The sequence below is a fragment of the Dromiciops gliroides genome, chromosome 4 (genome assembly GCF_019393635.1).
Source record: "Dromiciops gliroides isolate mDroGli1 chromosome 4, mDroGli1.pri, whole genome shotgun sequence".
In the NCBI taxonomy this organism is placed as follows: Eukaryota; Metazoa; Chordata; class Mammalia; order Microbiotheria; family Microbiotheriidae; genus Dromiciops; species Dromiciops gliroides.
This window is the reverse complement of record NC_057864.1, coordinates 137452162-137477656: the sequence shown is the minus strand read 5'-3', so window position 1 is coordinate 137477656 and position 25495 is coordinate 137452162. Positions and strand designations below refer to the sequence as shown.

The following is a 25495-nucleotide window of genomic DNA, read 5'->3' as shown; positions in this document are numbered from 1 at the left end:
GAGGAGTTTTGCTGGCTTAGGAGAGCAAAGAATCTGACAGTTTAATTAACAGGAGAAAACATGGCTCTTTCTGTTTAACAAAGACATTTCCCATAAGAGCAGAACCCATGATCCTTTGCCTTCAGTTTGGTCAGGCTGCCCTTCGTTTTCCAGACTCGGTTTTCAGCCGAAACATAAGCTGCTTTGCTTCAATGTTAGCCTCTTAGTTCTCTTTCATTATCTGCTTATTGACTTAGATCAAGCCAGCTTAAACAGCAGTGAAAACCTCTTTCACTGACCCTTGAACCACTTTCTCCCTGGGAACCCATAGAGCACTTTGCTTGCATCCCTCTTAAGCATTTACTGTGTGTATTATTCTGTACTATTTGTGTATGGGAGAAATGGGCAGATGAGTGAGAGGTGTAAGGAGGGTATGGCCTATTTTAAAGATAACAAATTCAAGAAGTTGGGTAAGGGATATCAGCTAAGAAATACCTGAATAGAAAAAGAGGTGGGTTGGCATGTAGCACAAGCTACTGGAATGGGGAAGCAGTTATCAACCACTTTCTATTTTCAAGCACTATGCTGTGTTGAGAATACAAATAAAAAGCCAGACGTTCCCTGCTTTCAATAAGTTCACATTCTAATTGAAGGAAACAGATGCAGGGTAGATGGAAAGACCTAGTGGTCCTTAGGATGCAGTAGTGGAGCGTGTGGCAAGGCTTGAAGGTCCTATCCACTGAACTACTTAGTTTCCTCCAATTACCATGGAGCTACACACTAACACCATCCTGCAAGTCTTCATACAAAAAGTGAATTTAAGCTGGGTCTTGAAGGAGGTAGAATTTAGAAAGGTAGGAAGGCATGGAAAAGGGATTCCAGTATAATCCATGATTATTACTGTGAGAAAACAAAGCATTACCTGGGAGGAAGAGTGTGGTGGAAGGGTATACGAGGCAGCATATATTTTCAGTCCTAGAATGAGATGATATGGTTCTGCTTTGATCATATCACTTTATAAAAATGCTTTTTAAAATCCACCCCCTGAAAAGGACCCACATGTACAAAAATGTTTATAGCTGCTCTTTTTGTGGTGACAAGGAATTAGAAATTGAGGGGATGGTCATCAATTGGGGAATGGCTGAACAAGTTGTGTTATATGAATGTAATGGAATACTATTGTGCTGTAATATACAATGAGCAGGCAAATTTCAGAGAAACTTGGAAGGACTAACATGAACTGATGCTGAGTGAGATGAACAGGACCAGGAGAACATTGTACACAATATCAACAACATTGTGTGTTGATCAACTGTGATAGACTTGACTGTTCTCAGCAATACAATGGTCCAAGATCGTTCCAAAGGACTCATGATGGAAAATGCTCTCCAAATCCAGAAAAAAAAATCTATGGAATGTAGATGCAGATTGAACCATATTATTTCTACTTCTTTTGTTTTACTTTTTTGAGGTTTTTTCCCTTTTGTTCTGATTCTTCTTTCATAGCATGATGAATGAAGAAATATGTTTAATGTGATTGTACATACATAACCTATATCAGATTGCTTTCTGCCTTGGGGAGGAGAAGGGAGGAAATTGAGGGGAGAGAGGGAGAAAAATTTGGAACTAGAAATCTTATAAAAACAAATGTTGAAAACTATCTCTACATGTAACTAGAAAATAATAAAAAAAATTTTTATGATTAAAAATTTTTTAAAGTCCAACCCCTCCCCAGGAGTGCTATATAAGTAAATACTCTTTGCAAAAATAATAAGTCACTAAATCTAATAATTTCACTTGGAATAAATGAGAATATCAAATAGGTGTTCTGTGCAAAATGGTGCTAAGATCTCCTTTGCCTAATTTGCTGCAAAGCAAGGTCTTATGTTTGTAACTAGGAATTTAAATGGCATGGTTCTTTTGAGCAAGGTACAAATTAGAATAAGGTGAGAGCTCATTGGCATTTGCATCTAGTTTTCTGTTCCTGAATAATGTTATTATTATTGATTTCCTTAATCTAGTTTCTTCTGCATATACCCCAGTTAATGTTGAAACCATTTGGGAAAAAATTAAGGTTAAAATATTTTCTTTTCTGTGGTGATGGAAATCTAATGTGTCAGTCATGTCTATCTATCTATCTATCTATCTATCTATCTATCTATCTATCTATCTATCTATCTATCTATCTATCTAAGAGAGAGGGTATAGGCAAAATGTCCCCTAATATACTTGGGTCTGAACATTTCAAGGTATGCTTTTCTAGCATTGTCATGGATCAAAACTGCATGGGATCAATATGTTGTAATCCTCAGGGAATAGTGAAAAAGAACCAAATGTAAATGCAGTTCTGCCGAAGCATATGTATTTTATTTTAATTTATATTATGAATGCAGTGATATATTGAGTTGATTCACTGATAAGAAATGGAGAAACAGAAAAGCTTATCTATTGAGCTACCAGTTGTACCAGAACATACTGCCTTTCTTTGTCAACTACAGTTTAGATAAAGATGATATTAAATGGGAAGCTGTAGTAGCTTAGGGATATCAAACTACTGTCAATAATGGATTGCCTTGGAACTTTGTACTAATGGCTCCTTGTTACTTATGGAATAAAGTCCGAATTCCTCAGCCTGATATTCACACCCCTCCTCAATTTGACCCCAACCTTTCTTTCCAGTTGCATTTCCTTCTTTTGAACTTCATGTGTACATCTTCTAATGCACTCTCATAGTCTACCTTCCATTATTATAGTTATATGGGTGCACATATCTTCTCTACTAAATGGCAAACTCATGACAGCAAGAATCATCACCACAATCAACTGCTATCATTTCTATAGTTCTTTAAAGTTATCAAAGAATCTACATCATTTATTTCATTTGATCCTCACAACAACCTTATAACGGAGGTGCTACAGATATTATTATTCCCATTTTATAAGTGGAGAAATTGGGGCTCAGAGACTGTGACTTGATGAGGACAAGACAGTTACTAAATGTAAGAGGCAAGATCTCTCCACCCTTTAAGTTCAGAGCTCTCTCTACTATGCCACTATACCTTTATACATGTGTGTGCATGTATGCACACATACATGAGCCACAATTTGAGCTCAATAAATTTTGTTGAAATGAATGAGTTAATGTTAAATTTGCAGACTTGCTTTTTAAGAAAAGTTCATTTTTTTGGTGGGGCAATGGGGGTTAAATGACTTGCCCAGGGTCACACAGCTAGTAAGTATCAAGAGTCTGAGGCTGGATTTGAACTCAGATCCTCCTGAATCCAAGGCCAGTGCTCCATCCACTGCACCACCTAGCTGCCCCCATTTTTTTCTTTAACATTAGAGATTCACTGAAGGTTTCAGAACCACTGTTTACTTGCTAGTACAAAACATATGTAAAACCCCCGACAAATGTAAAGCTTTTGAGAACCTTACATATGTGGAAAACTGAAAAGCTACACAGTCTTCTTCTTTTTCCTAATAACAATAACTAAAACTTTCTTTGAAATACTATAGCTATCAATTTTCTGCTTTTTTAGATACTTTTAATATTGCTCAAGTTAAGCAGTCCCTTACCTCCACTGGGAAGTACAAAGAAAGAATATATTATTCAGATATACTATTTTGGAAGAGAAATGTTATGTTTTATATCATATAGTGTGCCAGACATGAGGTTCTTACATAATGAGGAAAACAAAATGACTGATGTTTCTAACTTCTGAATGTTCTGAGGAACTATGAGAGCTCATTGGCATTTGCATCTATTTTTGTGTTCCTAAATAATGTTATTATTATTATTGATTTCCTTAAGCTAGTTTTTTTCTGCACACACCCCAGTTACTGTTGAAACCATTTTGGAAAAAAGCAAGGTTAAAATATTTTGTATTCTGTGGTGATGGAAGTCTAATGTGTCAATCATGGTTTCAAAGGAAGTTTTCCAATCATTTCTAGTAACATATTATTAATATAACCCCTAGCATTTAGAGGTATAAATGAGCCACTAAGTGGGCATATTAAATTTGCTCTTTCCTTTTTATACACATATTTTCAAATGAGTGTCTGTAGCTTCAATTTAAGTGCCAGATACGAAATTGGTGAAAAATGATGACTAGAGTGCTTCTCATATTTCATATGGCTATTAAGTGTGAAGAGGTATTAGATAATTTAAGCCTACCCATACTGCTTCTCCTTCAGGAGATATTTCTAAAGAAAAGGATTTGAATTTCCAAATTTAGCAGTGAAAGCAGCAGCAGAGAAAGCAAAGATTTGAGCCACTAATAAATGTTAAGTAAGAATAATGAGATGAAAATTTGCAAACCAATGCCATTTTCTGCTATGGGAATTCAATTAAGGTAATTTGGATGGAGGTAATTTTCTACGTGTTAATGGTGATGGCTGTCAGTAGCTTAGCTGACAATGACTATTTTCATTTGTTATTCATTTGTTTCATGTTTTGCAAGAGTCCAATAAGAATTATGGCCTGGGGGTGGCTAGGTGGCGCAGTGGATAAAGCACCAACCCTGGATTCAGGAGTACCTGGGTTCAAATCGGGCCTCAGACACTTGACACTTACTAGCTGTGTGACCCTGGGCAAGTCACTTAACCCCCATTGCCCCACCAAAAAAAAAAAAAAGAATTATGGCCTAAGATTAAACCAGTAAAACCTAATTTCAACAAACAAAGAAAACCACACCCCTAACTGATCCAGAATCTGGACTTTTTACCCCCAAAAAATGCTTTCATTGATTATGTTAATCATTTTTGGGCATAGAAAGGTAACAGAAAATATTTCTTTTTCTTTATATGGGGACACTGGCTCATAGTGGCAGAAATTCAAATATGGACCAGATTTTAAATAATAATAATAATGCTAATAACAATAATAATATCAATAACAATAATATTTTATTTAAAGTAAGAAAAATATAAATTTTGGTTTCCAATTTCCCAAATTTAGAAGAGGAAATACAAAACTTTATTAAATACAATCAACAAGTAAAAGTTGTACTATGTATTTTGTTATGATTTGTCAAGGAGAGGTACTATGGTATTCAAAGAGGTACTATGGCATGGTATTCAAAGGTATCTGCAGCCACAAGTCTTAGGTTCAGATTCTGTCCATCAGTGCTCTAAGATTATAAGTTACAGACATTTGCAATCTGAATTAGTTAGAGGGGATTCCCATGCCAAAAAATGACTGTCAGCTAGAGATGCCTCTAAAGTTTTTAGGCTGTGAAATTGGAAGAATAGTAGAATGTTATTGTCACAAACTACAAGGAAAATAATTCAGAGGGTGGTAGTATAGGATGACAAATTTTGATTAGGTTGTATTGAAGGTGATGACAACATCCATATGAAGATACCTATTGAAAAAATAGGCCTGGAACTCAGTAATAAATTAGGGATGCGATTTGGCATTTATTGGCTTGGTGCAGTGATAGTCATAGAAGTCATGACAAGAGAGAGAAGCTCTTTTTTTAGGATGCTGCTTATTATTTTTGTTTTGGTTTGGTTTGGTTTTTTTCATGCTTTAATCTTTATTCAGAAACTATCAATCAGTTCTCTCTCTGTAGATGAATTTCATTTTTCATAAGACCTTCAGAGTTGTCTTAGATCATTGTGCTGCTGAAAATAACCAAGTCATTCACAGCAGATCATCTTATGATTTTGCTGTTATTTTGTATACAGTATATTTCACTTTGGATCAGCTCATGTAGGTCTTTCCAGATTTTTCTGATAGCATCCTGCTCATCACTTTTACAGTAATCTACATTTATATCATACTTAAAACAGAGATTTCCTTACAATAAACCCATGAAGTTGATTATTGCAACAACAGTAATAGATAGCATTTATATAGGACCTTATGCAAGACCAAGAATATTCTTCACAATAGCCAAGCAAAGTAAGTACCATATGTTTTGTCATCATCATCAATTAATCCTCATCTATCAACCCCTATCATCATCCTAAATCAAGCCTCCTCTTCATCAATCAATCCTCCTCTTCCTCCAATCAAGATCAGTCAATCATCATCATCATCCTACATTACTCTTGCCTCTTCTTCAAAATTTTGACAAGAGAAGCTCTTTGCAGAAAAAGGGGGTAGAAAGGAAGAGTAGGGAGGGGAGATAAGATGAGAGTATCTAGAATTGGAATCTGGATAGCAGAAGAGAAACCAACAAAGAAAAGATGAGAAAGAAGAAAGCAAAGAACCAGGAAGAAAAAGGATATCATTTGAAGAATTTTAAGAGAAAGAGTGTAGTTAATATATCAAATAAAGTATAGCAGCCAAGTATGATAAACAGAAAAAAGGCCTGTGTTTCCCTTTTGTCTTTATATGCCTAATTTCCAGGATGGAGTAGGTACTTAATAAATAGTGATTTTACAGGACAAATGGACTCGGAGTCAGAAAGACCTAAGTTCGAATCTTGTCCCAAAAACAAATGACCTGTTTAATCTTGGGCAATTCATGTAACCTCTCAACCTCAATGTAATAATTAGTACCTATATCACTGGCTTCTTGTGAGGAAATTATATATGTATATATGAATATATATATGTAAACATATGCATATATTATATTTATATGTGCCCATAGAACAGAAAGAGTATATATACTTGTGTGTATAGTTTTGAAAAGCTTAAAATATATATGAAGATTAACTACTAATAAAATTATTATCATTATTATTATTATTGGTAATCTTCAAAGAAACCCTTTCAATAGAGTGATGGTATGGAAGTTATATTTCAAGATATTAAGAACATGGTGGAGAAATGACATGGAAGCAGAAGATGTAGACAAATCATTTGAAAGATTACTTTGACATGTTTTTAAGAAATTACAGAATTAAAAGCTATTTGATTTCTCAAGACACATGGGTCCATGTCATCAGTGATTCCTACATTTTGCTTTTAGCTATTTATGATAGAGAAAGAATGAAAAACTCATTTGATTTCACATGGAATAGCTGATTAAAAATAAAACCAAGCAACAAGTAACATTGTAAATAAAGCTAGAAATATCTTCCAGATTCCTTCCATTAATAGTTGTACTTGTAGTAGCCTCTCATCCCCATACCTACCCCCATAAAATTAATATCAAGGTCCATTGCATGAGACTGCATTATAGTGAATTTCTTTTGGTAGTGGGATTAAAGACAGTTTTTAAACTGACTTTTAATATATAAAGAATAGGGTTATACTGGGACCCCAATAAAGCATTTAAAAAAATTTACCCACAGCCTTGTGTTTCATTTTATGGGTTTTTTTTTCCCATGTGGCTAACATAGAAATATATTCTGCATGACTTCAAGTGTATAATCGATATCACATTGCCTTCTCAATAAGGAAGGAAAGAAAGAGGTGGGAAAGAATTTGGAACTATTTTTTTTAAATGAGAGTTAAAAAATTTACATGTAATCGGGAAACATTTAATGAGAGAAATTAAATTATTTAAAAAGAAAAAGAAATTCAGAGTTAATAATAATCTCACTTGTTTACAATCTCTTTTATTAGTCACACCTCATTATAACTATGTGAGACATATCAGTACTCTCATTATCTACTTCCCTTCAGTGAGAAGGGAACAATATCATTTCAAAGTTAAGTGACTCTCCTATGGATTTTCTGAATAATGTAGGTGAGTAGATTTTATGATATAAAGGCTTCTTCTACTTAACTTCTGGAACTTAAAAAGGAAGAACTTGATTATAGTTGGAATAGATTCATGTCTTCAACTGAGATCAATAAATGTTTAGGAAAAAAAAGCCAGATTTAGAAAACCAAGCTCTTTAATGGAAAGCCAATATATGGATGAGAAAAAAGAATAGGTATGCAATATGTATAAATGCCAGTTGGATGGCCTCCTGAATTCATAGTAAAATGATCAATTAGCAGTTTTAAAGAGTGTATTAATTAAAGATACTGAAACACAAAGAAGAGTTGTTTATAATCACAGTCATTGAACACAAGGAGAAGCAAAAGAAGTGATACAGTGGTTATTCCCAAGAGATGAGGGCTAGAAGACTGCCTAAGAAGGAGCAAAACATGCCAGGTTGGAAAAATGGAACAACAAAAAGTTTCCCAACCAATCAGCCCATAAGTGGCCACTATACTTCCAGCCCAAATAAGATAGGGAAACCTATCTTCAAAAATGTGAAGCTGGGTGACCCACTGGATATAGTGCCAGGACTGGAGTCGGAAAGACTCATCTTCCTGAATTCAAGTCTAGTACCAGACACTTTCTCATTCAATGACTTTGGACAAGTCACTTAACCCTGTTTGTCTCAAAACCCCCAAATGGGATCATAAAGATTTGGACATTACTGAAAAACAATTAAACTGAATCCTCAAAAAGAAAAAGAAAACAAAAGAAACACGAGAAGTGATAGTGGTACATATGATTTGTTTCTCAATTTCTCTTAGTAGCTATTTCCATCTCAGCTGTTCATTAATATGCCCAAACTTCTATCCAATTTATGTATATTTCATAACAGTGCCATCCCAGAGATAGAGTTGTGTAATAGTAGAAGTAGCACCAGACTCCTTGGAGTCAAGAGATCTGTTAAAATCTGACTCTGATACTTATTAGCTACTTGACCATAAGCAAGAAATTTTTTATCTCTGGGCCTTCATTTTTCCATCTGTACAATGGAGATAGTACTACTTAGCTCATAGGACTATTATGCAGAAATTGCTTAATGAACTTTTTAGTACTATTTAAATGGAAACCATTATTGTTGCAATGATCCATATCTTCATTATTATGGATATTCCCTCCACTGAAGCTTGTGATCACACAAGCCCTCTATGACAAACTATTAATAACTTAATGTTTTGTCTTCATCAAAAATATATCTTCATCCAGTTCCTCCCTGTCAGATATTTCCCAACTTACTAAAGCTGTTCCAGGGTTCAAGTAACAGTCTGGTGCTAAATCAGTACCCAGCTTTTCTAGATTGGTTGGAGCTGTCAAGGCTTGTGCTCTGTTGGCATAGCCTTCAATAGTTTAATGACATGATATTTCTTTTTTGTATTTTTTGTTTATTTGTTTTTGTGGGGCAATGGGAGTTAAGTGACTTGCCCAAGGTCACACAGCTAGTAAGTGTCAAGTGTCTGAGGCCGAATTTGAACTCAGGTACTCCTGAACCCGGAGCTGGCGTTTTATCCACAGTGTCATCTAGCTGCCCTGGTTTAATGATATTTCAATGTGAAAATGAGGCATCACAATAGGACTGTAGTGAAAGAGCTACAGAATGAAAATATGTACATGTTGTGCCATGAATGGCTTCATAACAGAAAATGCCCACAATGACAAGCTCAGACATTCGGTACAGTATTTGGATGGAGTCATATTATTACCTGGTATAGGAAATTAGTATTTCCTCTGCCTTGACCTAAAGTTGATTAGTGACATTTTAAAAGCTGTCTTCCCCCATGTCTTATTCTTTCAGAATTTGGTGAATGAAATTATGTTCTCTTTGTCTATTTTATTCATGATTTTAGAGATTTTAATAGTATTCTGTCAGCTTTTACTATTCTAAGCTATGGTCTCAGTCACTTTTTTATGTCCTCATTTAACAGCCTCATATTCCCAGAATATTCTCCATTAACTAGAGACAGACAGATAGACAGACATGTGAGGATGGTGAACAGGTGGAGCCCTGAAGCATATTTTCTGATTCCTTGGCAGGTAGATCTATCTTTCACATATATTTTTTTTTTTGGGGGGGGATGGGGCAATGAGGGTTAAGTGACTTGTCCAGGGTCAAACAGCTAGTGTCAAGTTTCTGAGGTCAGATTTGAACTCAGGTCCTCCTGAATTCAGGGCTGGTGCTTTATCCATTGTACCGCCTAGCAGCCCACTATCTCTCACAAATTCTCATGTGGGCAGTGGAAGAGTGGAACAGAGGGTAAGGTGTCCACTCACTCTATTCTCTTAGGAATAAGAGGAGGGCATGGAATATGATATTCCAGAGGGCAAAGGAATTGGGATTACAACCAAGAGTAACCTACCCATCAAAACTAATTATAATCTTTCAGGGGAAAAATGGGACTTCAATAAAAAGAGGATTTTCAGGTATTTTTGATGAAAGACCTGAACTGAATAGAAAATTTGACTTTCAAATACAAGACCCTAGAGAATCATAAAAAGGTAAACAGGAAAAAGAAATCATGAGGGATGTTATAAGGTTAAACTGTTTACATTCCTACATGGGAAGATGATACTCATAAGAACTCTCTCAGTATTAGGGCAGATGATAGGACTAAATTTAGACAGAGGCTACAGGTGGGAATTGATTATGCAGGGATGATATCTGTGAAGCATTTATTTTTTATTTATGATTTCTTTGTGTGGGGCAGTCATAGGTGGGTGGTATGCCCAGGGTCATGCAACTGGTGAGAGTCTCATGTCTGAGGCCAGATATGGGCTCGGGGCCTTCTGGGTGCAGGGTGGATGCTTTGTCTACTGTGTCACCCAGGTGACATCTTTAAAATAAAATTAAAGGGTGAGTGGGAAAAGGGGAAAGGGAGAGGAGAAATGGGGTAAAATATCTCACATGAAAGAAACAAGAAAAAGCTTATGGAGTGGAGGGAAAGTTGGGGGGGGGAGTGGGAGAGTGAATGAGCCTCACACTTATCAGAATTGTCTCAAAGAGTGAATAACATACACACTCAAGTAGGTATATTTATGTATCTTGCCCTGTGGGAAAGCGGACGGGGAAGGGGATGAAGGGGGGAAGGGTGAAGGAAGGGAGGGCAGATTGGGGGAAGGGCAATTGGAAGCAAAACATCTTTGAGGAGGGATAGAGTAAAAGAAGATAGAAAATGTAGTGAATATCACGGGTAGTGAATAGGATGGAGGGAAACACAGTTAGCAATAGTAACTGGGGAAAAATTTGAAGCAGAAGCAAGAAAAATGTAAGATGATGATGATGATGATGATGGTACTTATTTTGCTGGGCTATTGTGAAGAAAGTTCTTTGTCAGGTATAAGGTACTATATAGATGTTGGCTCTTATTGTTGTTGCAAAATCAACCTCATGGGTGTTTTGTAAGGAAATCTTTAAAGTACTATATAAATGTAGTTTACTATTTGTTTGGGTTTTTTGTTTGTTTGTTTTGGTTGGGCAATGAGGGTTAAGTGACTTGCCCAAGGTCACACAGCTAGTAAGTGTCAAGTAACTGAGGCCGAATTTGAACTCAGGTCCTTCTGAATCCAGGGCTGGTGCTTTATATCCATTGTGCCACCTAGCAGCCCCGTAAATGTAGTTTACTATTGAAAAAAAAAAAAAGATGAGCAGGATGCTATCAGAAAAACCTGGAAAAACTTACATGAACTGAAGCAAAGTGCAATGTACTGTATACAAAATAACAGAAATATTATAAGAAGATCTACTGTGAATGACTTAGTTATTTTCATCAGTGTAGTGATCCAAGACAATTCTGAAGGACTTATGAAAAAAATGCAATTCATCTACAGAGAAAGAACTGATGGTATCTCAATACAGAAGGAAGTATATTTTGTTGTTAGTTCTTATTTCTGAAGATTTTTTTGTAGATGTTTTGCATGACTGTACACATATAGCTTATGTTGAATTGTTTGAGTTTTGGGGTGGTAGGGAGGGAGAAAGAGAATTTGGAACATAAAGTTATAAAAATTGATGTTACAATTTGTTTTTACATGTAAAGTCGGGAAAAATTCTAAATAAATAAATATACAATAAAGTAAAAAATTATATATATATATTCTTTAGTGAGCTTTAGTACTTCTTTGTCCATTTGATCTACTCTATGTTTTTACAGGGCAATAAGGGTTAAGTGATTTGCCCAGGGTCATACAGCTAGTAAGTGTCAAGTGACTAAGGCCAGATTTGTACTCATGTCCTTCGGAATCTAGGGCCAGTGCTTTATCCACTGCACCACCTAGCTTCCCCCCCATCTCTATTTTTTAAGGAGTTCTTTTCTTCAGTGAATATTTGTGCCTCTTTTTCCATTTGGCCAATTCTGTTCTTTGCTAAGATATTACTTTCTTCAGTATTTTTGTGCTTATTTTGTCAAACTTCATTCTCTTTTCATAGTTTTATTGGGTTACTCTCATTTATTTTCCCAATTTTTCCTCTACCACTAATCTCTTTAACTCTCTTAGAAATTTTTGTTGAGTTTGTGTACAATGAGAATTTTTCTTTGAGGTTTTTCTTGTAGCTATTTTCACATTATTGTCTTCTGAGTTTGTGTCTTGTGCTTTCCTGCCATCTTTGTAGTTTTTTTATGGTCAGATTCTTTTTTATTGTTTGCCAATTTTTCCAGTCTATTTCTTGACTTTGAACTTTTTGTTAAAGTTGGACTCTATTCATCTGGGAGTGGGGAGGAACTATCCAGAGCTTCAGCCTTTTTTGTATTTCTATTTTTAGAGCTAGTTCTGTGGTCTGTAAGTTTTCAGTGCATTCTAGGTGATGCTACCCTGGGAGTGATTATAACCACTCTTCTGGTCTGAGCTTTGGTCTTTACACAGGAAGGGCTTCTATTCTCCTGCAGTCACCAGCAATATATTCACCTCAGTCCTGGAATGGTGAGGAGGTTCCCTAATCCCCTCAAGCTTCAATCATTAGTCTTCCTCTGTACCTTGGAACTGCAACCAGTAGCCCTGCTCTCTTCTGATGAACCATAAGTAATCCTCTCTACCCTGGACTGTTTATAAGAATTGTATTGCCAAGGAGCACCCAGTCCAGAGCTAAGTGTCAGTTTAGTGTCCTCTGTAATCTCTTTTTGCCTAGTTGTCCAATACTCTTACCACCTCTGGGCTAAGAGATCCAAAAGCAGATCCAAGGTCTACTGCTGATGTTGGCACAGTGTACCACAGAGAACTTGGGTATGCCCTCAATATAGTGTCACAGACTTCTCCTTCCAACCTCTTAAGTTGTATTAGACAAGAAAAATGTCTCATTTCAACCTTTTGTTGGCTCTGCTGCAACAGAATTCAAGTTGACACATTATTTCAAAGTTTGGAGAAAATTATTGGGAAAGTAGAGATGGGTTGCTGCCTTTAATCCGCCATCTTGGTTCCACCCAAGAAAGTGAGATATTTTTGGCAGGAAGTTTTTAAGTGGCATTCTCTGAACTGTAATCATTTTAGATGTAACCTGGGCTCATATGATTTAAAGTAATATTAACCTGACAATGGAAACAACATGTTGCAAAGAACAACAGGATTCAAGGGCAAGAGAAAGAATCAGGTGTTCAATATAGGAGATCCACCCAATATGCTGGGAGCCCTTTCTCCCTTATCCTTCATATCAGAAGAACATCAATGGATCTCATAAGCTATACAATGATAATCTCTTGCTCTCACTTCATGACCAGCCTATCTTCTTTTTTATCTATACAATTTCTTTTATTACATTTTAAATTCTGTTTTTTCTTAATAATTCTGTATTTATAAATATGTTGTAGCTTTTGAACCTTTTCATCATTTTTTGAATGAAAAAAATTGTTAATTCTTTGGAGAATGTAGTATTCCATGCATCCCAGCCATGTAACTTTTCTGGTAGAAAAATGGTATTAAAAATATGGGTTTTTGTTTTTGGGTTAAGTTCAAGTTCATTAAAAAGAACTTTGTAATTTTCTAAAAGTAATACAGCCCACTGTCCATCTTGTGTTCCTTTCTAGGGCCCAATAATTGTCCATTTTCTGTGTCTTTCTAAATATATATGTGTGTGTATATATACATATGGGGATAGCTGGATAGGTAATTAGAGAGATAAATATAAGCTTTGTAGATTATCCATCTAATTACATAGCATAATTTGAACAATGTATATTATTTTCTCTTTTTTTAAAATGTATTGATGACTAAGACAACCTCATTTTGATTGGTTAGAGATCCTATTTAGGAGGGTCTGTAGGGCTCTGGTACATGATGTAATCAGCACAATGCCTTCTTTTAAAAAAGGCATATTTAAAGGACTTCACCATAGAAAAGAATATTATTCAACTTGTACTCTATGCTATACTAGATCTCCTCCATGACAAGAGGGCAAAGAATTAATAAATAAGCAGCTGGTCAGGATGACCTGAGTTCAAATCTGGAGTTTCTAGAGGAAGAGACTCTCTGTAGCATTGTAGATTGACACTTCCCCTGTCCCCCCATAATGTGTGTGTGTATACATATATATGTATAGATATAGATATAGATATAGATATGGATATAGATATAGATATAGATTCTTAGAGAGTTACCTAGAACACTGAAAGTTTAAGTGACCTGTCTGGGGTTACACAGCCAGTATGTCTGAAAGGCACAACTTGATGCCAGGCCTCCTTGGCACTGATGCTGTCACCTTAAACTATACCACTTCTCAAATATATAAATATGTGTATATGATAATGTGTCCTCATGAGACAGAGGTATCCACGGGATATCAAAAGCTATGCCAGTGGAGTCCTAGCTCCAGCAGGTCTTACCAAGCTAAAAAGTCTTTAATTATAGGCCTGGTATTGGATTATATCTGTTAATTGACCATCAGATAATGTAATTTTTTCATTGTTGCCCCTCTCAAAGGCTAAATACTAATTCCTGAGGTATTGCAATCTGTATTATTAGAGGGAGAAATCACATTAATGAATTTCCAAATCTTGGAAACATTGAAGTATATCATATATGATGGTAAAAAATAGCAAATATTGGGGCAGCTAGGTGGCACAGTGGATAAAGCACCGGCCCTGGATTCAGGAATACCTGAGTTAAAATCCGCCCTCAGACACTTGACACTTACTAGCTGTGTGACCCTGGGCAAGTCATTTAACTCCCATTGCCCCGCAAAAAAAAAAATAGCAAATATGATTAGTCACTGGCAATAGAAAACTAGTGGAAAATGGTAAAATGGAGGCATCTATATAATTGCTATAATATCAATAAATCATGCATTTCACGTGTAAATATGAAATGTTACTGGATATCACAATAAGGTATAATAAACCCTTAATAGAAAAGAAGCAAAATATGAATACCCTGATGATCCCTAAATCAAGAAGTAGCACTATAAAACTTTAATTTGTTTTGCCCTTCTATTCCTAGTTTAAGAAAAAAAAAAGTTCCCTTAACCTTCAAGGCTCTATTGCTCGCAATTTCTTCTGGGACAAGAGTTGAATATATGAACCAATTTCTAAAAATAAATTTTCAAAAGAATTCAAATGCCAGGAGCCATCCATCAGTAAAAGATATCATTATATCATTATTCATTTCACGTATTTTCTTTGGAAAAGGTTTCTTAAGAATGGTTTAAAAATTCCTTCTCAAAAGTATTCCTGTGAAAAACAAATCTTCATAATACTGCTGTTGGGTAAAGGCAGTAAAGTCTTAACATAAAAAATTCTAATGATCAGAGGAGTAACCAGAAGAAGGTAGGACAAGAAGTCTCAGTTAGGGGAGAGAGGGATGAAGAGAAACAATGTGTAGCCCCAGGTTTCTGAGATCAAAGAAGGTTTAAAAGAACATTCCTGGGGCAGCTAGGTGACACAGTGGATAAAGCACTGGCCCTGGATTCAGGAGGACCTGAGTTGAAATCTGATCTCAGATACTTGACACTACCTGTGTGACCCTGGGCAAGTCACTTAACCCCCATTGCCCTGCAAAAAACAAAAAACAAACAAAAAAAGAACATTCCTGTAATCCCAGATAATTTGGAGGACCTTCCTGGAATAAATGAAAATGCTAAAGTTAATCTGTTTAAAGGAACTCAGGAGAGTTACAGAGAACTTCTGATTCGGTTTGGGGGAGAGTTCCAGGGACCTTAAGAGTTTGGAATTTCCATCAAACAACATTCTATCAGTGTGTATGTGAATCTCATTTTATTGAGTCAACCTTCTTTGCCTCAGTTGGTTTTAATACATAATGCATACATAAATTCAATGCTCAAAATAAAGAGACAAAATTCTAGACCCTCTGCAAATCTTTCTAGTATTCCAAGGTTGTGTGTGTACAGTGACATATACCCATGAAGCTGGCAAAATAGAGAAACGAAGGGTAGAAAGGAAAAGGTGAGGGCACACTCAGGCTTTGTGACTTGCTCAGACCGGCTGTTGTCCGAGTAAAATGTGTAATTGCACCAGGACAAACTACTGAAGAATTTACATGTCCACAAGGAGAGGATTAATGGACAGAAGAAAATAAGTCATATTCCCTTGTGCCTATCAATTGAAAACATTGCAAAGCATTGTGTGTGTGTGTGTGTGTGTGTGTGTGTGTGTGTGTACGTGTGCACGCATGCCTGTACATATCCTACAAAACTAATCCAAGGGGAAAGAGCAGACTCTGAGGATCTAATTTCTGCCAACAACTCCAAAATTTACTTCCTAACTTGCCGTCTGGTCACTGCTTCATATAACCACTTCCATGACAGGGCATCATCACTATTATTGATCTTTAAAAGAGTTTCTGAAGAGACTAGGAAAATAGATTTGCAAATGAAACTCTCTTAGTAGCTGGTGTTAAATGGGACTACTGCTGAGATTAGCATAGATGTAGCACTGGAAAATCCTGACTTGGGGTTTCTAGAGACTAATTACTGTGCTAAATTCAAGGGGAAATGGAATGGGCTATTTCAGCACACTGTTAAGGAAGCTCATAGTTGACTAGTGGTAGGAATCAAATGATCAATAATATTATATATTTTCTTTCTCTAACTTTCTTTAGTATTCAAGAACACTGATTGTTGACAAAATATTGACTGGACTTTTTGGTGAGACATTTGCTTAAAAATTAACTACAAGATGTTAGGTAAGAATTGATGGACTGGGGGCAGCTAGGTGGCACAGTGGATAAAGCACTGGCCCTGGATTCAGGAGGAGCTGAGTTTGAATCCAGTGTCAGACACTTGACACTAGCTGTGTGACCCTGGGCAAGTCACTTAACCCTCATTGCCCCACACACACACAAAAAAAAAAAAAAAAAGAAAGGAAAAAGAATTGATAGACTATTAACCATGCAAATACAAGCAGAAAGCAGACCTTTATTTCTTTTTAACATAAAACTCTAGAGGGAAAAAGTTAATAACAGGCCTTGGGAAGACGTGTAGAGGTCAGGGAAAAGAAGGAGTAGTGAATGACTTATTAAGAAAAGTTTTACTCATACACATTTCTAAGAGGAAAAAATTCTTCGTGTTAAAAGTTACCTATTCAGGAATATTTGCTCAGAGTAAGCCCTCTGATACCTAATTTGAGGGCCAGAACTTCATCAGCCTTGGTCCTTCTTTTGCTGTGGTTGTATAATTACAGCATCAGCACCAATGACCTCATTCCAAAGTCCTGCTCACATGTCAATTCTAGGAAGAACAGACTGGGACAAAATCTTATAGTGGATTCTGATCAAGGAAGGATCCCCTATTTACATAAAAGAACTTTGTCAAACTCTTCAAAATTTTACCAGTCATCCATTTTTGATTCACAGATCATCCTTTGGATCTGGCTTCCTACTAGTGCCCAAAGTCCTTCCTTTAGAAAGATTTTCCTCAAGAGGGGAGGGAAGAGAATGCCAAAAATAGAGCCCGAGAAGGCAAGCTAGAGGAACAGGAACCTGAGTGAGGATAATACTTTATGCTTAGAAGGAGCACATCAATGCCCTGCCTAACCTAAATTAATAAATTGTAGCAGTGGCCAGTGTAAACAAATCACATGCAGGGTTGTTAAGTTTTAGAGGAAAAAATTAAAATTCTGATTTTATAATTTCAGAAAATTCAGTGTTTGAGCAAATTAGCACATTTAGACCCACCAAAACTCCATATAAAGTTGCAATTTCAAATAAGATTTAAGATTTTTCTTCTGATTATTCTCGTTCTTCAAAGAATAACAAAGCATATATTTTCCATCGTTTACAAAAATATTTCTCTGAGGATAATAGATTTGCATCCAATGAATTTCAAATAAAGCTGTCAATTTTGTACTGAATCTGAAGAAGTCGCCATGTTCCTACCTCTTGACAATTGGTCTATTTTATTAGTTGCTTATATTTTTGGTAATCTAAATAAAGGCAACACCAGACTTTGCTTTATCCGTTAGTTCATTCACATATAAATTATACAAATTACATACAAGTGACTGAGAAAGTGAGTGTTTCAACAATTCAATACCCAAAAAAGGAAAGAAAACAATGCCACTCCTAAGAGGAAATGCTTTAAAAAAATACCTTAGCCCAAGATTAAGAAATTATAATATAATCTGACAAACTGACTACACAGAACCTTTCAGAATAAAATGCTTTTTAAAAAAGATACATGCACATACACATCATAGTTATGCTTTGACATTCTCATCAACACAAGAGCCTGAAAACCAACACTTCAGTAAATAACACAGAGAGAAAAGACTCCCAAGAGCATATGTACAAAAGCTGTGATTAGATTATAATAGAGATGAGGTAACTGATTTAACATTCTGGATGAGACACTGAACCACTGCCTGCTGAAGACAAACCAGCACCCCTGAAGAAGCTTCATTGAGTGACACTATTTCCCACATGGTACTTTAATGTGACTTTACTATATGAATTTAACCTAGAGATACTCAATGAAATAGGCAGAGTCTACCCCTCTATTTTCATTTCTTTTAGAAGTTTCTCTTGGCATAATTCAATATTTCTCCTGAAACTTAAAAAATACATTTATCCTTTCACTCATTTTCAGTCAGGTCAGTCTATTATGATAAAAATCAGTGGAATACATTTCTTTTTTAAGGGAAAAACATCTGCATGTTTTCTTGTGATTATGGAAGGCTCTGGCAGCAATTTCAGACAATAAATCAGGGTAATTTTAATACCTCCAGGAGAGCACTCACTGCTCCAAAATATTTTTCATGATTTGAAAAAAAAATTGCTTTTCACTGCCCCCTTGGACCAACAATCCAAAGCATACACAAGAAGTCTAATGCAAATAGTATTCATTTGCAAATAAATAAATAATAACATTCCAACAAATACCAGCTGGTTAATGTTCTCATAAAGTGCACATGTCCATGCTATTGAAGCTATGTTGTTGGTGATAATAATTAAAGTAGCTCTGGTGAGGTCTTCTTTTACTGCCTTTCTTTTCTATTTGTTCATTATGTTTCCAAAACTAGTGACTATAGCCCAGTCTGGCAATGAAAACCTCCCATAGTCTCCTCCATTAATGTTTTGTATTGGTTTATGCACCTTGATACTATCTCCATGGGACACCATTTCAAGCGGCTTTTCAAAAGTGGTGCAGCCAGTCAAAAGACAGCAAAGACCTAAAAAGATTCCTTCCCTAAGACTGGTACCAGTAACACACATCTTTTCAATGTACTACCAAGACACCAACCCTAGATCCAATGTTCACCAGAAGAAGATATGAAATTTTCAGATCAAAGGGCAACTTCTGACATTTTTCAGAATTAGCTGAGTTTTCAAAGTAATAGCACCATGACCTTTCCTTGAATCCAAAGAAACAATATATAAAATTCTTTTAATTATGTAGTCTAATTCATCAAGTTTGTAAAGCTGATGATCACCTCTTGTAAGAAAATTGTGCTCAAAGTTGTACAGTGTAGAGAATTGAGAAGTTTTTATCTCTACCCAGTTGAATAAAAGCAGGCATGTCATGAGTAGGAAAGCATAATATAAAGATTGCCTTTAAGTCTACACATGGTCAGATCCTTCAATTTGAAGTAGATATCTCAAATTCCTATAGATGCATGTGTCATGTTTGAGGTTACATATTTCCTAATGCTTTTAAAGGCTTTCTACTTCCTCTTTTTCAGTACTAATATTCTTGGGTTTGAAATAAACCAGCTTGATCAGGGTTTATAAAGGGATTTGACCACAAAGCATGGAATAGCTAAGGAGATGCAACAACAACAACAACAACAACTTTAGGAATGGAGCCCTAACAATTTAATGATAATGATCAACCTATACTATCAGCCACCTCAAATATTGATCCTGAAAGGTCAGGAAGTCACAAAACAACTAGAACTATTTTAGCTGTCACTAAGCTGACTTATGTTATCAGAAAAAGTATAAGAAATGGCTATATGTAGTCAGATGACAATATAAATGTTTCCCCAAACATCATATGCCTTGTGTGTAACTGCATGTGTTGATATTAATTATTACTAGTGTCTTACATATTCTGTAGCTATACATTTTTATATTGTTTGATTTTCCTATTTGTATATAGCGTAATGATTATATATATATATATATATATATATATATATATATATATATCCAGGGTTAGCTTTTTTGCAGTTTATGATTGGTTGCATATGTACTATGGCTATGTACATACTCTTGTAATGTCTGCATGTAATTTAGATTTTTGGTCATCAAATCAAACTGGTGTTTTGCATTGTGCTATGTCTACTGCATCTAATGGTAATGTGGATTTGATTCAAAAGTACTGTGGGATGATTACTTATGATGTTCATATAATCATTCCTGTTATACCAAATGTTTGCAGAGCATATTTGCAGGTACCAAGTGTACCCACAACTTATTTCTCAAGGGCTGTAAAATTTTGGTTGGGGGATCCAGGGGAAGGTAGTCATAGGTTGCTGAAAACTGAGAATGAGAATCTTTTCTGAGACAACCAAGGCTTTGGAGGACCTTCCCCAGCTAATAGAGAATCTGGGCTAAATTGTTCGTAAGCCTTCAGCACAATTTAGTTTGTTTTGTGGTTCCAGTGACCTTAAAGAAAAGACTTCTACCCATGCTTTGAAGAAAGCATATGGACAGTTATAGAGGAAAATGAGACATTAGTGTCTGAGTGCATCAATCAGACAGTGAGAGAAAGAGAAGGACATATGGTAGGAGTGAACTAGAGCTGAATTGTAGTTTTGGCAGTTCATAAAATTGAAAATCAGTCCACAGCTGCTTCTTTTCCCCTATTTTCCCAGAGCACAATGCTATAGAAAGTTCAACACCCTGTTTAAATTTCAATCTTGTTCTTCAGCTACTCTCCTCAGACCAGCTGCGAGGATGGCAGAGGAGAGGAGAAAGAGGTATCCCTGGGTATAAGTCCCATCATAGTTTCTTATATTCTGTTTGATTGTTTATCTTTGCTTTCTATGTTATTTGATACTGCTAATAAATCACATAGCCATTAATGATTATTTTGTCTAAGCCTGAAATTTCTCAGTTCAAGATTGAGAGAGGGAAAGTTAGCTAATAGGAGAAGAGATTTCCCCAGGGTGAAGACCATGACAATTAAAAGAAGAGTTTCTGCAAATGAGAATATTACAGACTAAACCCAATATACTACCTTTGACAGATAATTAATCAGGAGGTATGTCAGAAGTAAGAATAGGTGGTTTTGGTGTGATTGTCCCCAAGTTTGGTCAATCAATCAACAATCATTTACTGTGCTAAACACTGGGAATTATTTTTAAAGTAAAAGACAATCCCTGCTCTTGAGGAGCTCACAATCTAATGGGGGAGAAAAAGGCAAATTGCTATGTACATACAAGCCATATACAGGATAAATTGGAAGTAAGCAATGGAGGAAAGAAATTGGAAAGTGATGTGGAAAATGACATGTAGCCTCTGACCTTGTCTGTCTCAGACAAGCTCTGACCTTGCCATGTTCCAGCTGCAGCTGCAGTCTGTTTCTTCTTTGTCCTTTGTTTGCTGATCACTGACCTCATCCTTGTTTGATACACTTGTATGTATCTTGCTGACTATGCCACTATAGCACATATAACCAGGTGGACTACAAGACTTGGGGCCCAGTGTTGGAGGTTTGACCCCCCCCTTGGGCCCGCATGTAATAAACTTTCTCTCTCTCCACCTTGAGTACCTGGCTGAGTATTTTCTGTGTCAATCATGCTGTAACAAAAGAAGAGGCATTGGAAAAGGCTTCCTATAGAAAGTGAAATATTAGTTGGGACTTGAAGGAATCCAGGAAGCTAAGATAAAGAAGGAGAACATTCAAAACCATGGGAGAAAGACTCTTCTGTTTGAGGCAGGTGGTTTCTAGCAAGTAAACAAACAAAACATTCTCATAATCCCACTCCCTATGGGGCAAAATGCCTGAGAGTAATTAGAAATTTATAACCTACCCCATACCAATTGAGAAATGTGAAATTGATGCTGGTTACTCCCAAGCCACCCAGAAAATGTCCAACTAAACAGTCTGGTACTGGCTACAGCAAATAGAGCAACAAGTATTAAGTGTAAAAAACAGTGAAATTATAAAATAGCTAGCTTCTTTCCCATTCTCATTTTTAGTTATACATTTTTTACAAAATTGAATTTTCTTTTTCTGTGAATGTATTTATCAAACATTTCAATACACAAAGAAAAATAAGAAATAGGATTTAAAAGAAACTAAATTGCTGTTATATAGCTTGTTTTCTTAAAAATATGTAATATACGTATGTCAAATTTAACAAGGAGGTAACAAAATGGTAACAAGGTGTTGTTTTTGTCCCCTTTAGCCCTTTTTTGTTTGTTTCTTTTTGTACTATACATTGAAAGAATATTATTGATGCTCTTTTTGTAGCAATCGCTAACCTATCAACCATCACACCCCAAGTAGAAGGCATCCTTTATAACAAATATGCATAATCAAGAAAAATAGATCAATACATTGGCCATGGCTTAGAATACATATTGGATTATATTCTTCTTGTCTTTTTTAGGTTGGCCATGGCTCTGACCAGGGAGCTAAATCTATGCAATCCAATTAACTACTTCAGACTCAGAAGGAGAAGGAATAGGTAATAATGTGTTTCAGACCTGTCATCTGAGAAGACTATGCCTTACAGAAATTCCAGGCTGCATGTCTAACTTTTTGTATAAACTAGAAAAATCCGTCCACTTCATCTTGAAGCATACTATTTTACATACTTGGAAGCTGAAGGCAAATAACACCTTCCATCAAACCCACTGAAATAATGAGGAACTGAGGGATCAATGTTATAAACATGGTGAATATATCTATAACCCGTTTTAAGGATTTAAGAAAAAAAGACTTGTAATTCCAATAGTTTAATTCAAGTGAGATCCTACCTTGAAAGGCATTTTCTCTTTCTGAAAATCAAATGAAATTATAAAGTGAGGTACCTATTGAATTCTTCTGAATAGAAGCTAATTGTTATAGTATAGAAGAAGTTATTGTAGGAAAAATGACAAGCAGCTATACTTTATTATACTATGATAGCACAGGAGGGTCTAAGTTTAATGGTAGCATGCAAGACTTAAGGAAGAATTTCTTAATGAAGTGTTGTCATAGTTTCCCAAGGAATACTTTAAAACCTTCTCTAAAAGATCTTAAGAAAAGTGAGACCTCCAAAGAAAGAACTGATATTGATTGAACACAGACTGAAGTATGCTATTTTTCACTTTCCTTCATTTTTATTCAAGTTTTCTTATACAAAATGACCAATATGGTAATGTTTTACATAATTACACATGTATCACCTATATCTGATTGCTTATCATCTCAGGGAGGGGAGAAGGGAATGAGGGAAGGAGGGATAGAATTTGGAACTAAAAACTTTAAACAAAAATGTTTACTATATTTTAAAAAATGAAAGGAATAGTAAGTTGTACATTAAAACACACACACACACACACACACACACACACAAGAAAAGTGAGAGCTATTTCTCTGGAATGGTTGGTCCTGACAGGGTAATAGATTAAGTAATTCTGTCTAGTTCCTTCCAATTTGTTTAGGCATAAAATCCTATTTCTATATCTCATTGCATGATACAGGAGGTGGTAGTATGGGAACTTGTAAGGCTTTTGCTTTGAAAGGGGAGAAGAAAGTATTTCCCTATTGCAACAATGCAAATTGCTTCGAGATAGGTCTGTTTCCATAGCAGTAAATAAAACCTAAGGTAAATGTTCATAAGGCAATTCAGTCTCTTGGACTGAATGGTTTATACTTTTTCAAGCTTTAAACTTGATTTCCACTGGAGTTCAACCTTTCTCTGTGTGACATTCTCTTGTTGACTGATTTCATATACTGATTTGGCATTTCTGTCCCTATCCCTTCAAATTCAATGTGTAAGTCTTTAAAAATTTAAGAGGAAAAAAAAAATTCCCTTTTAATTCCTGACTGTCTCAGATCTTCAGTCTCTGTCTTCTGGTTTTTTGCCTTTTGCCTACAGACACATTCATCTTTCTCCCAATATTAAAAATCCCTCACTTGATTTGACTATCCCTTATTCCTATCATACTATATTTCTGCCCCCAATTCTTGGCTAAACTCCTTGAAAAAAAACTCTTTACTGAGGAGTGTCTTCCACTCCTCACTCTCTTCTAAATCCTCTGCTTTCTGGCTTTCCAACTCCTCATTCAATTTGAAACTGCCCTTTCCAAAGTTATAATGGTTAGCAATCTCTTAACTGCCAATTCTATTCTCAGTCCTCACTCTATACCTCTCTGCAGTGTTTGACACTATTGATGATATTCTCTTCTTGGATATTCTCTGCTCTCAGTTTTCATGACACTGCTCTTTTCACAGATCTCCAGAAGGTCTGTCTGTTCCCTCTCAAGCTCCTTTGTTAGTTCTTTATCCATTTCATACCCACTAATCATGGGAATCTACCACAATAACCTGGGCCCTCATCTCTCCCCACTCTGTACAATCTCACTTAGTGTTTCTATCAGTTCCCATATATTCAATTACCAACCTTAGGCAGATAATCCCTAAATTTATATATCCTCTCTCCTGAATTCAAGTTCTCTATCATCTCAGATCGTACTTATTGGACATCGTAAGGTATGTGTCAGATAGGCATCTCACACTTAACATGTCCAAAACAGAATTTATTATCTTTCCCCCATCCTCTGATATTACCCTCTTCCCTACTTCCCTTGTACAGCCAAAGGTACCACTATCCTCTTAGTCACTCAGGTCCATAAACTCAATGCTACATTCGCAGTCACCCCCATAACCAATATTTGGTCAATGTTGTCATTTCTAGCTTCACAACATCTCTAACCAGCTTGCAAGAGCCAATAGTTAAATTTTTAGTGTGAGAATTTCAACCTCGGAAATCTGTAATCTTTAAAAATCAGAGATTGATTTGTCATTGTTTTGATTTTAAGACTTAAGAAAGTATTAATAGTGTAAATTAAACTTAAAAATATGTGTGTATACATTTCTCCCAAGAGAGCCCACTTGTTAAACATTTACCAGGACACCCCTGTAGCATTCAATAAATATTGCTTTTAGTTCAGTGGGATTGCAGAAAAAGTCCCAAAGAATGAAGTCATCATCACACTGGCCTGGTGACTATATAATAATAATTAACAACGATGACAACAACAACAATAATAACAAAGAAGCATTTATATAGCACTTTAATGTTTTCAAAGTGCTTTACATCCCTTATCTCATTTGAATCTTTTCTCTCCATTCATATACCCTAGTCCAAGCTCTCATCCCCTCATTGCAATAGTCTTTTAATTAATGGCTGTGCCTCAAGTCTCTTGCTATGCCAATCTGTTATCTATTCAGTTGCCAAGAACTTTAAATTACATCTCCTT

At 35.8% G+C, this 25495-nt stretch overlaps 1 protein-coding gene and 1 pseudogene across 6 annotated transcripts in view; both read right to left on the bottom strand.

The window, feature by feature from the left end:
* Positions 1-25495, bottom strand: part of RGS7 (regulator of G protein signaling 7) — a 667489-nt gene that overhangs the window by 374446 nt on the left and 267548 nt on the right. The gene's annotated exons all lie outside the window — the stretch shown is intronic.
* LOC122754139 lies at positions 18778-19792 on the bottom strand (annotated as a pseudogene).